At 49.5% G+C, this 13983-nt stretch overlaps 1 pseudogene; it reads left to right on the top strand.

Moving 5' to 3' along the window:
* The first annotated feature begins 4888 nt into the window (after nt 1-4888).
* On the top strand, nt 4889-8273 carry LOC100429341 (uncharacterized; annotated as a pseudogene).
* The last annotated feature ends 5710 nt before the right edge of the window (nt 8274-13983 follow it).

The following is a 13983-nucleotide window of genomic DNA, read 5'->3' as shown; positions in this document are numbered from 1 at the left end:
TCCAAGCACCAACCATTTTCAAGCACCCATGAAACATTCATCAATAGAGACCATATCCTGGGCCATAAAATGAGCCTCAACAAATCTCAAAGAATTGAATTCATACAGCATGTGTTCTCTGATCATATTGACATCAGTAAAAGAAAGGCAAAAGAAAAATCTCCAGACATAGAAACTGAATAACATGCTTCTAAAAAACTCATGGGTCAAAAAGGAAGCTTCAAAGGAAATTTGAAAAAAATACATAGAACTGATTGGAAACAAAAAGACAACATATCGAAATTTGTAGGATGCAGCTAAAACTAAGGGGGAAATTTATAGCACCAAAAGCTTTATTGAGGAAAGATCTCAATCACCTAAGTCCCTACTTCAAGAAATTTTTTTAAATAGAAGAGCAAAATATGGAAAGAAGAGGGATATGGAGAAGAAAGAGAGAATATAAATGTATTTATTACTGCTGAATTGCACACTTAAAAATGGCAAAGATGGCAAATTTTCTATGCATTTTCTACCTTAATTTTAAAAAGAAAAAAAGAAGAGGAGCAAAAAAACCCAAAGCAAGCAGAAGGAAGAGAATCATAAAAGTAAGAGCAGAACTCAAAGAAACGGAAAAATAGAGAAGCAAGAAAGAATTGATAACCCCCCAATAAGACTAACAAAAAGAGAGAAGACACAAATTTTAAGTGTCAGGAATGAAATAAAGGACATCACTACAGAACCTGTGGCATAAAGAATACTATGAAAATTGTGTGCCAGATCAACCTTCTGCTCCACCTTATCCACTCAACAAGAAGACAACTGTGTCTTGAGCCAACATGAACAGCTGCTTCTGAATCCTGGGCAACCTAGACTGCATGTTCTTCTTCACCAAGGCAGCCTCACCCCAGCATCTCTCCATGTACAGGAAAACTAGCTGTTCTTTTGTTTGTTTTATTTTTATTTTTTAATTGTTATTATTATTTTTTTGAGACCGAGTCTTGCTCTGTCACCAGACTGGAGTGCAGTGGCGCAATCTCGGCTCACTGCAACCTCCGCCTCCCAGGTTCAAGCAATTCCCTTGCCCCAGCCTCCCAAGTAGCTGGGATTACAGGCATGCACCACCATGCCCAGCTAATTTTTTGTATTTTAGTAGAGACGGAGTTTCACCATGTTGGCCAAGATGGTCTCGATCTCCTGACCTCATGATCTGTCCACCTCGGCCTCCCAAAGTGTTGGGATTACAGGTGTGAACCACCACACCTGGCCAACCATTTTGAAGTGTACAGTTGAGTGGCACTATGCACATTCACACTGCTGTGCAACCATCACTACCATCTACCTCCAGAACTCTTTCCATCTTCCCAAACTGAAATTCTGTACCCAATAGACACTAATTCCACATTCCCTCTTCCCCCCAGCCCCTGGCAAACACCATTCTACATTCTGTCTCTATGAATTTGATGGCTCCAGGCACCCATCTTTTGAAGGTTGAATAATATTTTATTGTATATATATATCACATTTTGCTTATCTATTCATTCATTGTTGGACATTTGGGTTGTTTCCATCTTTTTGTGAATAATGCTGCTATGAATATGAATGTAGAAAGTTCATTTTATAAGGGGACCCAGTAAAGTTTTAATTGGAATATGATATGAGAGGTAACATCTATGGTCATGAGGCAAAGGAAGTTGCTAAACGCCTGTGGCTTGAGCCGTATTAAGGGAGGGATGATTTAGGATGGGGGCCCATGTAAAAGGAACATGTCAGGGAGCTCTTGCTGTGAAAAGTACTTGCCTGACAGCAGATGCTGCATTTCATGCTCCTCTATCTACTGCTTCTAGACGACTTATGTGTGTGCTGCGCACCTCACTCAGCTGGCTGAGGTCTCCCCATCCAGATCTTCCAGCACTTGGGTGCAGTTACCTGCACTCTGCGGATGAGGAAATGAAAGCACTAAGATATTAGTAGTCCTGTTCCTGTCACCAGCTGACTGGCTCCAAAGGTTGTATTCCAAGGCATGGAAGGATGGTCAGGAAATCGTGGCGTTCCTCTGTCAGAAGCACCCTGGTCCCTCAGGATCTTGATCTTCCTCCACATCCAGGGTGGCTGGATGCAGGGAGGAGGCGCAGAGAAAGCAGCACATGGTGTGAAGTTCAAGGATACAGTGTGATGTGGCTCCAAGCTACCCGGTGACGTGAGGCAAGGGTATCCCATCCCTGTCTTGCCTCTCAGTTTCTTCATCTGTAGAACATGGATGGCACCTCTTCCCTTATGGAGATGTTGAGGAAATCACAACCCATACAGTGTGGCAAGTCATCCACCCACAGTAGGCAGATGATGAGAGGGCAGCAGTCTCAGGCCACTTTGTAGATCCTACACTATTCTTGTGCCCTTTCCTGCTGGAGCCTGAGATGTGGGAGGGCAAGCCCATCCCCTTCCCGTGTAGACTTGCCCCTCTTGGCAAGGAGCGAGGGTGCTGGGAGGTGAGGGGTCATGCCCTCCCGGCACAGAGGGAGGCTGACAGTACCAGCTCCTGTGAAGAGGACAGGAGGGCAGACAATGAGGGCAGGTGTTCCTGACCCAACCAAAACCCCGCTGGCTGGGTAAGAACTGGAGGTAACAGAACCACAACATGGTGAGTGGCAGGGTAGGGGGTGGGTGGTGGACAGAGAGTGGGGAGAGGTGTTGGGAAAGACACAAGTTCTGGAATCAGCCCGTCTGATTCCATTCCATTCACAAGGGCTGGTCCCCTGCTATTCTGGGCATGGACAGGCCACAGTACAGGCCAATTGCAAAGATTCCCTTGGCTGAGTTCTGCGGCCCTCCTGTTACAGGGCCTGGTGCATAGCAGCCATTTGCCAAGTGGAGGCTGTATTTCTTCCAGAAAACTGCCTTTCCTAAATTCCTTTCTGCCTCTGTCAGTTGGGAGGATGGCTCCCTCTCTAACTCCCCTTCCCCTATGGTGAGCTCCTCCAAGCATGTATAGTAGGTGCTCAATGCTTGCTGGCAGAATCAATGAATGGGTAGGGCATCATAGCCAAGAGACTGGAGGTGAGCAGGAAGAGAAGAGTTCAGATTTCAAGGGGAAGCTGCGAGTAAAACCCTGTGCTGTCCTGGGAGACACATTCACAGGCATTTCATTCTGGAACTCTACCCGAGGCATCCAGGAGCCTGCCTGGTGGCCTCTGCCTCAATATTGCTGCATCTGCCTACAGTCTTCTAGGTCCTGTGCATCTGCTAAGGGATGCTAACTTGACTGTTCACAGAGCGGAGAAAGGCACGATCACCCAGAAAGCCCGCACATTAAGGACAGAGCCACAATGTAAGCACTGGCTCAGCCTGTTGCTTCTGAGTCCCCATCGTGTGCAGGACCCCACTCTCTGTGTGGCAGAGAGGAAACGCAGGGATGAATCCCATGGCCATCACCTCCCTCCAGGAGTTCATGCTCCAGATGCAAGGCTTGGGAAGAGACACTGCAGAATCAGGCTTTGCAGTGAGCTGCTGTTTCCCTTGCTATAAATGGTTTCTCTGGGTGATGACTGAATGGCAATTGTCTTCAGGGTTGTTCTGTTCAGTTGTGTAGTTGTGTTGAGCCAAATGTGCCCAGCTAGGAGGCAAATTGGACCTGAAATCCAGCCCATGCCACTTTTGCCATGCCATGCCAGGGGCTGGTGCTGCCCAGAGGGGCGCCTTCTGTAATTCACACAAAGGCCCAGCATGTGGGCAGTGCTGAGCTTGCTTCCTTCTGGTGCATCCAATGCCGGTGAGCAAGAAGGCAAGGTGCAGTGTGCAGCCCCTTGGTGGGATCCCGAACTGCTGCAGGGGAAGTAGCAGGAGCAGAGAGATGAGTGGCCCAACCACCTGCGCAGAGCCCCTTCCCTCCCCATTCCCTCTCATCCCAGCCCTGGGGCATGCTTGGAGGTTGGCAGAGCCTTGCACGAACTGACTCTGGAGATTCTCAGAAGGAAAAGCAGGAGAGGGAGTTTCCAGAGATTGGCAGGGAACCGCCAGGGGAGATCCCTGTGATTGAAGCCTCCTTAGCAACATCGGAATCTCCTCTGATCACAGGATGCCAAAAGGGTGCAAGGCAAGAGAGGCAAAAGATAAAGTAACAAAGGCCTCTCCCGGCTTCTTGCTGCCTGCCCCAGGCACATACCACATCTCCTGTATCAAAGCCAGGGTCTGGGTGTCGCTGGTCCACTTTACACAGGAATCAACTGAGGCTCACTGGGCGAGGCTGCTTGACCCCCACCACTCCACTAGTCAGTGGCAGGGCCATGCTTTAGACCCCGGACTGCCTGGCTCCCCACAGCAGCTGCCGCCTCTGCATGGACACCACCCCAGCCTGGCGCTGGGTGCAGTCGTGTGGGGGAAGCTGGAGCCTGGGCACGTTGGGCTCTTGCATGGCTTCCGGAGCAGCTGACCTCATCCCATCTGGGTGTGTGGGGAAGGCAACAGGTGTGGTGCTGGGAGGGACCCGAGCCCGTGTTCAACATGTCTGGAGAAATCAGTGACAACAGAAACGGCACACAATTTCCATATGGAGAGCAAAGTCACAGAGGGGTTTCTCCAGGAAAGTCAGGTGGATGGCATCGATTGCTCAAGGAGGATTTAGCAATAAGACGGAGGGAAGCCTACAGGCTGGCATCAGGAGCACGCTCGACCAGCACTAGAAGCGCACCCAGGCGGCAGGAGCCACAGCCGCCTCCAGGTGTCCGTGATGCCCCTTCAGTGGGCGCTGCAGCTCTGGCTGCACATTAGGGGAAGTTACAAAGCGAGCGCATGGGCTTGGACGCCATTCCCTGGTTCTGCCTTAATTGCTCTGGGGAGACACAAGCAGGGGCATGTTTTTGAGTTTCAGGACTCTACTGTGTAGCTATGACGGAGAATCTTTCTCTGTGGGCTCATGACGCCCACCCAGGTCTGCTCCCCACCCCGTCACATGAAGCCTTCTTCCTCAGGGATGGCAGCAGGCCGACCAGGGGCCATGTGAGCTCGAGCAGGCCGATCCTCACCTGGGTCTAGAGAGGCCATCTGGCCAGGTGACCAGTGAGGCTCCTCCCTGGGGCAAAACCTTTGTTAAGGGTGGGCTGGAGAGGACGAGAAGGAATGTGGGACCCACTCACTTCCCAGCCCTGAAGGACTGGAGGCTGGTGTCTCAGCCAGCTCAGGCTGCCATAGCAAAATACCACAGAATGGGAGGCTTAAGCAACAGCTTAATTTTTCTTACAGCTCTGGAAGCTGGAAGCCCAAAATCAAGGCATCAGCAGGGTTGGTTTCTCTGAGACCATCCTGGGCTTGCAGACAGCCACCCTCTCTCCATGTCCACATGTGATCCTTCCTCTGTGCCTGTCTCTGTCCTAATCTCTTTTTCTTGTAAGGACACCAGTCAGATCATGTTAGGGCCTCTAACGACCCCATTTAAACCTAACTGCCTCTGTAAAGGCCCTGTCTCCAAATACAGTCACATTCTGAGGAATTGGGGGTTCAGGGCCTCAGTGCATGAATTTGGGAGAAACACAATTCAGCCCCTAACAGCTGTGCTGGAGGCCTGATGAGACAGCCCTGCCTAACCTAACATCAGCACAGAACACACACCTGCATGCTCACACTCACACACACTCACACACACACAATCACACATTCACACACACTCTCACACACACATTCACACTCATACATACATTGACACACATTCACACACTTACCCACTCACACACTCTCTCACACACACACTATCTCATACACATTCACACACACTCACACACATTCACACACCCACTCACACACACACTCTCTCACACACATTCACACTCACACATATATTGACACACACACACTCCCACACACATTCACACACGCATTGACACACACTCACCCACCCACTCACCCACTCACACACACTCTCCCCCACACACATTCACCCTCACACGCATTGACACACACCCACCCACTCACCCACTCACACACTCACACTCTCCCACACACACATTCACCCTCACATGCATTGACATACACCCACCCACTCACCCACTCACACACACTCACACTCTCCCACACACACATTCACCCTCACACGCATTGACACACACCCACTCACCCACTCACACACACTCACACTCTCCCACACACACATACACCCTCACAAGCATTGACACACACTCACCCACCCACTCACCCACACACTCACACACTCTCCCACACATTCACCCTCACACGCATTGACACACACTCACCCACCCACACACACTCTCCCCCACACACATTCACCCTCACATGCATTGACACACATTCACCCACCCACTCACCCACTTGCACACTCACACTCTCCCACACACACATTCACCCTCACACGCATTGACACACATTCACCCACCCACTCACCCACTCACATACACACTCTCCCACACACACATATTCACCCTCACACGCATTGACACACACCCACCCACTCACCCACTCACACTCCCACACAATTTACCCTCACACGCATTGACACACTCACCCACCCACTCACCCACTCACCCACTCATACACTCTCCCACACACACATTCACCCTCACACGCATTGACACACACCCACCCACCCACTCACACATTCTCCCACACACATTCACCCTCACACGTGTTGACCCACCCACTCACACTCTCCCACACACACATTCACCCTCACACACATTGACACACACACACACACACACACCCACTCACACTCCCACACACACATTCACCCTCACACGCATTGACACACACCCACCCACCCACTCACACTCTCCCACACACATATTCACCCTCACACGCATTGACACACACTCACCCACCCACCCACTCACACACTCTCCCACACACACATTCACCCTCACAGGCATTGACACACACCCACCCACCCACTCACGCACTCTCCCACACACACATTCACCCTCACACGCATTGACACACACCCACCCACCCACACACACTCTCCCACACACACATTCACCCTCATATGCATTGACACACACACACTCACACACTCACACTGTCCCACACACACATTCACCCTCACACGCATTGACACACACTCACACACTCACCCACTCACATACACACATACACTCTCACACACACATTCACACTCACACACATTCACACACACAGTCACACACACAGTCACACACACTCACACCCTTACACACACTCACACACACATTCACACACACACACACACACTCAGGTTGACACTGGCCTGAGCTGAAAGTCAGTAGTGCCTGTGAGCAGCCCTGGGACCTGGGGCAACTCACTTAAGCACCAGAGTTGAGTTGGGCCTCTTTCTGCCCCTGGGATCACTGGGCATGTCCTCGTCAGCGTCTGATTTCTTTTGCTCAGCGTGTTTGGGGGATCCTTCTATTTCATTGCCTGGTCTTCGCTCATTTCTTATTGCAGTTCCGTGCATGGCCCATTACATGAACACAATCATTGCTTTCTCTCTTCTGTTATTGATGGACTTGGGGTTGCTTCTGATCTTTGGCTCTTAGGAAGGTTGCTCCATAAATATCCTGTCTCCAGGTGCACCTGTGCACAGTGCCTGTCAGAAATGTACCTGGGGGTGGAACTGGGTTTCTTCACTTTGGTAGGTGCTGCAGACGCTGCCCCTGCGTGGCCGGGAAGTTTCTCTTCTCACCAGCAGTGAGAGAGCCCCCTGTGCTCCAGCCCTCCCCAGAGCTTGGGATCACCAGACCTGACAGCCACGTGTCCTCGTCCACGTGTAGCTGACCAAATGTGAGGATACTCTGCCCATGGTTAGCGCCAGCTTCTTTTTCTCCCCCCCATCTGGCTCCCCGCTGCTCCCTGTGTGCTCACCCCACCTGCCCCGGTGTCTGGCTGGCCTCCTCTTCCTGCTGAGCCAGTGCCTCTAAGGAGTTGCCAGCAGTGGAGATGCGCCAGGCCTCCTCCAGTTCTCTGGGGCACGGGCTTTCTGCACTGACCATCCTGGGTCTCATCGAGCTCTGCACCCTGCACCCTCAGCAGCTGGCCTCACAGAATCTGCCCCTCTGCTGCAGCCGGCCCTGGCCTCCTGCCTGCCTTTTTCTGATCCTGTCGTCTTTTGCCTCCTTGGCCTCCCTCCTGGCCTTGCTGCTGTTTCCCTTCCTCAGCTTGTCTTCTGGGGAATTTCCAACCTTCCAGAACTCCCTGTGCCCATATGGAGCCCTGATCTGGGCAACACCACCCCTTTGCAAAACTCACCTCTGTCCACACCTCCCTGGGGCTTGCAGGCACCATCCACAGAACAGCAGGACTCACCCTCTCAGTGAGCCACTGCAGGGTATCCCAGGTTCGAGACAGCGCAGGACTGGGAGCCTGAGCCATGGCGTGGGCTATGCAACCTGGGCCAGGCATCAAATGTCTCTAAGCTCTCCTGTTCTCATCCATAAAAGAAAATAATTATAAGGATTCAGTGAGAGAATATCCATGGCAGTGTTTGGGGGTGATGTGCTACATGGCTCAGAAGTCACTTTGAACATCACTGTCCCTTTCTGTAATGTAGCTTTCTGTCTGAAGCGTCTAGCTAGTATATAAGGAGAACCTGGTGCACACAGGCTGTTATTTCACCTTATCTTGTTGTGGAATGCTCTTAACTGCCCCCCAGGAGGTAGGCACCATGCTCCTCTCTGCTTTACAGAAGAGGAAACCGAGGCCTAGGAAGGGGGCTGGCCTTGGCTGAGATGTCATCCCTGATGACAGGCAAAGCTGGGAATCTCATCTCTGTGGCCAGACTCCCAGCACCATCATGCACGGCTTTCTGGAGCAAAGGCAGAATGATGGGGAGATCACAGGCTCCGAGGCAGGAGTGTGAAAGCATCACAATATGCCACCCCAAAGGATGCCCCCTTGGCATAAGGATTATTTTGAGCTAAAGGCAATTGAGAAACAGCCAGATGCAGAAAAAGCTCTCTACTCCCCATGCTCTCATCTGCCTCAAGGGAGGGCAGAAATTTATCTTTTTTTTTTTTTTTTTTTTTAAATACAGAGTCTCACTGTGTCACCCAGGCTGGAGTGTGGTGGAGCAGTCTCGACTCACTGCAACCTCTGCCTCCTGGGTTCAAGAGATCCTCATGCCTCAGACTCCCAAGTAGCTGGGATTACAAGCATGCACCACCGCACTAGGCTAATTTTTGTATTTTTAGTAAAGATGGGGTTTCATTGTGTTGGTCAGGCTGGTCTTGAACTCCTAACTTCAAATGATCCACCTGCCTTGGCCTCCCAAAGTGCTGGGATTACAGGCATGAGCCACGGTGCCTGGCCCAGAAATTCATTTTTGTGAAGGGTTCCCCCTCCCTTCTCCTGTACCAGAAAGAAGCCACAACTCATCACTGGAGATGGCACCAAATTGGATAGTCATAACCTTTAATAAAATAACCCTTATCTTCCATTATTTCCCCCATATGTTCCCCTTTCCACATTTGCCATCCCTAGAAGCTCAAAAACATTTTTCCTTTGTCTCGTCACATCATCTCCACTTTTTTTTTTTTTTTTTAAACAGAGTCTTGCTCTGTCACCCAGGCTGGAGTGCAGTGACACAATCTCGACTCACTGCAACCTCTGACTTCCAGGTTCAAGCAATTCTCCTGCCTCAGCCTCCTGAGTAGCTGGGATTACAGGCATGTGCCACCATGCCCAGCTAATTTTTGTATTTTTAGTAGAGACGGGGTTTTACCATGTTGGTCAGGCTGGTCTCAATCTCCCGATCTCATGATCTGCCCGCCTTGGCCTCCCAAAGTGCTGGGATTACAGGCGTGAGCCACTGCACCTGGCCACATCTCCACAATTTATGGCTCTTTGTTAAGATGTTACCCAGGCCCCAAATGCTAACCACCTCAGAGAGTCACATTTCTTTGTGAATGCCCCTGCATATGTATATAATTAAATCTGTTCTTTTCTCTTGTTAATTGCCTTTTGTCAGTTTAATTTGCAGGACTTCAGTCACTGAACATAAGAAGGTAGAAGACAAATTTTTTTTCTTTCTCGCAAAGCCAGGACCCCTGAGGAGGGTCCCATGGCCCTGGTAAGAGCACACCATCCCTAAGAGGGGACCAGCTCCAGGGAACAGCAGGGTAAGCCTCCCCACGACATAGAGTGCTATGGATGTGCTGTGGGATGTGCCAGGGTGTGGTCCCCAGCCAGGGTGAGCAAGCGGGTCAGCTCCCTCTGGCCGTTGGAGGCCTCAGTATGCCTTGCAGCCTGAGACCTGCCTGTCTCTCCTTGCAGCCCTGGTTGCAGAAGGGGTGAACCCGCCTTGAGGGCACTGCCGGCGCCTTCCCAGGGAGCTCCTCTGGCCCTCCCTCTCCATTCGCCCACTCCTCTGTGGTTACATTTTGTGAAAACAGATGCTTTCCAGGAGAATCACAGTTCATTAGGGAGATGGAGAGCAGGGATCCCAGGCTGCCACTGTGACCAGAATGGAGAGGCCTGCCCAACACTGCAACCCCTCTGGCTGGTGGCGGGCCTGGCCCATCAGAGGGGCTGAATGAGCAGGGGCAGGGCGGATAGAGATTGCCCTACAGAGGTGACCTTTTGTTGCTAGCTTAAGAGCTGCTTTCCTTTGGCCAGGTGTGGTGGCTCATGCCTGTAATCCCAGTACTTTGGGAGGCCGAGGTGGGCAGATCACGAGGTCAGGAGATCGAGACCATCTTGGCTAACACGGTGAAACCCCGTCTCTACTAAAAATACAAAAAAATTAGCTGGGTGTGGTGGCGGGCACCTGTAGTCCCAGCTACTTGGGAGGCTGAGGCAGGAGAATGGCATGAACCCGGGAGGCGGAGCTTGCAGTGAGCCGAGATCGCGCCACTGCACTTCAGCCTGGGAAACAGAGCGAGACTCCGTCTCAAAAACAAACAAACAAAAAAAGAGTTGTTTTCCTTTATCTCTTTAGATAAGTTATTTGGTAGATACTGTTACTGATGTGTGCACTGTGCGCTTCAGAAACAGAGCCCTGAGAACCCCTGGGAACGGCTGCAGTGGTGAGCAGCCACTCCCAGCAGTCCTCTCTCAGAGGACAGAGGGGCTGCATAGAGGAGGGAAGGAGGGATGTGGGTGTGTCTCCCCATGCCTTTTGCTTCCAGAGAGAGGCCTCTGGGACACAGGATCTCCCTGGGTGTTGCTTCTTCAGGTGGGAGCTGTTGACACCCACCAGGGACTGGAAGATCCCTGGACAAAAGGAAGGTGAGAAAGAAGCCCAGGAAGGGCCCGGGGGAGAGGGATGTGCCCTGCCCTGGCCTGTTACTACTGACCTGCTCTCCCAAACGCCAATCACATCATCCACACAGAATCACTGGCTAAATGGGGCTCATGGTTCTGTGTGGACGCTTCCACATCCACCTTTTCACTAAATTCAAATGGTGGCTCTTGCCTTTATTTTTTAAACAGCCTCACTGAGGTATAATCGACATAGAACAAGCCATGCCTATCTGAAGTGTACAATTTGGTAGCTTTGACATAGGTAGACCCCCAGGAAACCATCACCATAGTCAACGTAGTGAGCGCATTCATCAGCTCAAGCGTTATTTATGTTTTTAAATTAACATAAATTAAGTTGATCATTAAATGAACTGGTATGGACACAAATTGACAGGACATCGAAATCGAAGGCATGAGCCTCTCTTCTGTGGAGGGGACGGCTGGGGACAGTCACCACTTCCACACTTGCCTGTGGGGACTCCTGCAGGCCACCCACTCTGGTTTTCTGGAAAGCAGGAGAACATCCCAGAAATGTTACACAGAGTTCCTGAGAGCGGGTTTGCTGCTGGCTGAGGGAGAACCTGAATGTGGGCACGCCGGGCAGAGGGGATGGCCTGTCACCCTCTTCAGAAGGCACTTCATGGTAGGAAGGTACAGGCAGCTCTCGGGTGTGGATTTAAAATCCTAGTCAGGCCTGAAGTAAAATTTGGGAAAGATTCCTGTCCTTCTGCCTATTCCCAAGGCAACTGCCTTCTCCTCAGCACCTATTAGCACAGGGCATCCCAAACTCGGTACCCACTGGGCCCAGGCTGGAAACTCAAAAACTCAAACGAGTTATCAGGATGGGGCCTTGGCTTGTGGGCAGGCCTTGATCATCTCTGGCTTCTCTTTCTGGAATTTATTTATTTACTTATTTATTGCTAAAAACTGAATACCTGGATTCCTAAGCACGATCTCCTAATTCTTACAGTGGCAATGTAATGATTTTTTTTCATACTTATGTTCTAGGGTACATGTGCACAATGTGCAGGTTTGTTACATATGTATACATGTGCCAGGTTGGTGTGCTGCACCCATTAACTCATCATTTACATTAGGTATATCTCCTAATGCTATCCTTCCCCCCTCTCTCTACCCCACAACAGGCCCCAGTGTGTGATGTTCCTCTTCCTGTGTCCAAGTATTCTCATTGTTCAATTCCCACCTATGAGTGAGAACATGCGGTGATTGGTTTTCTGTTCTTGCCACAGTTTGCTGAGAATGATGGTTTCCAGCTGCATCCATGTCCCTACAAAGGACATGAACTCATCCTTTTTTATGATTTCCTAGTATTCCATGTGCCACATTCCATGTGTCTATGTGCCACATTTTCTTAATCCAGTCTGTTACTGATGGACATTTGTGTTGGTTCCAAGTCTTTGCTATTGTGAATAGTGCCGTAATAAACATATGTGTACATGTGTCTTTATAGCAGCAAGATTTATAATCCTTTGGTTGTATACCCAGTATTGGGATGGCTGGGTCAAATGATATTTCTAGTTCTAGATCCTTGAGGAATCGCCACACTGTCTTCCACAATGGTTGAACTAGTTTACAGTCTCACCAACGGTGTAAAAGTGTTCCTATTTCTCCGCATCCTCTCCAGCCCCTGTTGTTTCCTGACTTTTTAATGATCGCCATTCTAACTGGTGTGAGATGGTATCTCATTGTGGTTTTGATTTGCATTTCTCTGATGGCTGGTGATGATGAGCATTTTTTCTTGTGTCTGTTGGCTACATAAATGTCTTCTTTTGAGAAGTGTCTGTTCATATCCTTTGCCCACTTTTTGATGGGGTTGTTTGTTTTTTTCTTGTAAATTTGTTTGAGTTCTTTGTAGGTTCTGGATATTAGCCCTTTGTCAGATGAGTAGATTGCAAAAATTTTCTCCCATTCTGTAAGTTGCCTGTTCACTTTGATGGTAGTTTCTTTTGCTGTGCAGAAGCTCTTTAGTTTAATTAGATCATTTGTCAATTTTGGCTTTTGATGCCATTGTTTTGGTGTTTTAGACATGAAGTCCTTGCCCATGCCTATCCTGAATGGTATTGCCTAGGTTTTCTTCTAGGGTTTTTATGGTTTTAGGTCTAACATTTAAGTCTCTAATCCATCTTGAATTAATTTTTGTATAAGGTGTAAGGAAGGGATCCAGTTTCAGCTTTCTACTTATGGCTGGCCAGTTTTCCCAGCACCATTTATTAAATAGGGAATCCTTTCCCCATTTCTTGTTTTTGTCAGTTTTGTCAAAGATCAGATGGTTGTAGATGTGTGGTGTTATTTCTGAGGACTCTGTTCTGTTCCATTGGTCTATATCTCTGTTTTGGTACCAGTACCATGCTGTTTTGGTTACTATAGCCTTGTAGTATAGTTTGAAGTCAGGTAGTGTGATGCCTCTAGCTTTGTTCTTTTGGCTTAGGATTGTCTTGGCAATGTGGGCTCTTTTTGTGTTCCATATGAACTTTAAAGTAGTTTTTTCCAATTCTGTGAAGAAAGTGATTGGTAGCTTAATGGGGATGGCACTGAATCTATAAATTACCTTGGGCAGTATGGCTGAGCAGTGGTTTGTAGTTCTCCTTGAAGAGGTCTTTCATATCCCTTGTAAGTTGGATTCCTAGGTATTTTATTCTCTTTGAAGCTATTGTGAATGGGAGTTCATTCATGATTTGGCTCTCTGTCTGTTTTTGGTGTATAAGAATGCTTGTGATTTTTGCACATTGATTTTGTATCCTGAGACTTTGCTGAAGTTGCTTATCA

Source organism: Macaca mulatta, chromosome 7 (genome assembly GCF_049350105.2).
Source record: "Macaca mulatta isolate MMU2019108-1 chromosome 7, T2T-MMU8v2.0, whole genome shotgun sequence".
Lineage (NCBI taxonomy): Eukaryota > Metazoa > Chordata > Mammalia > Primates > Cercopithecidae > Macaca > Macaca mulatta.
This window is presented reverse-complemented; position numbering and strand designations above follow the sequence as displayed.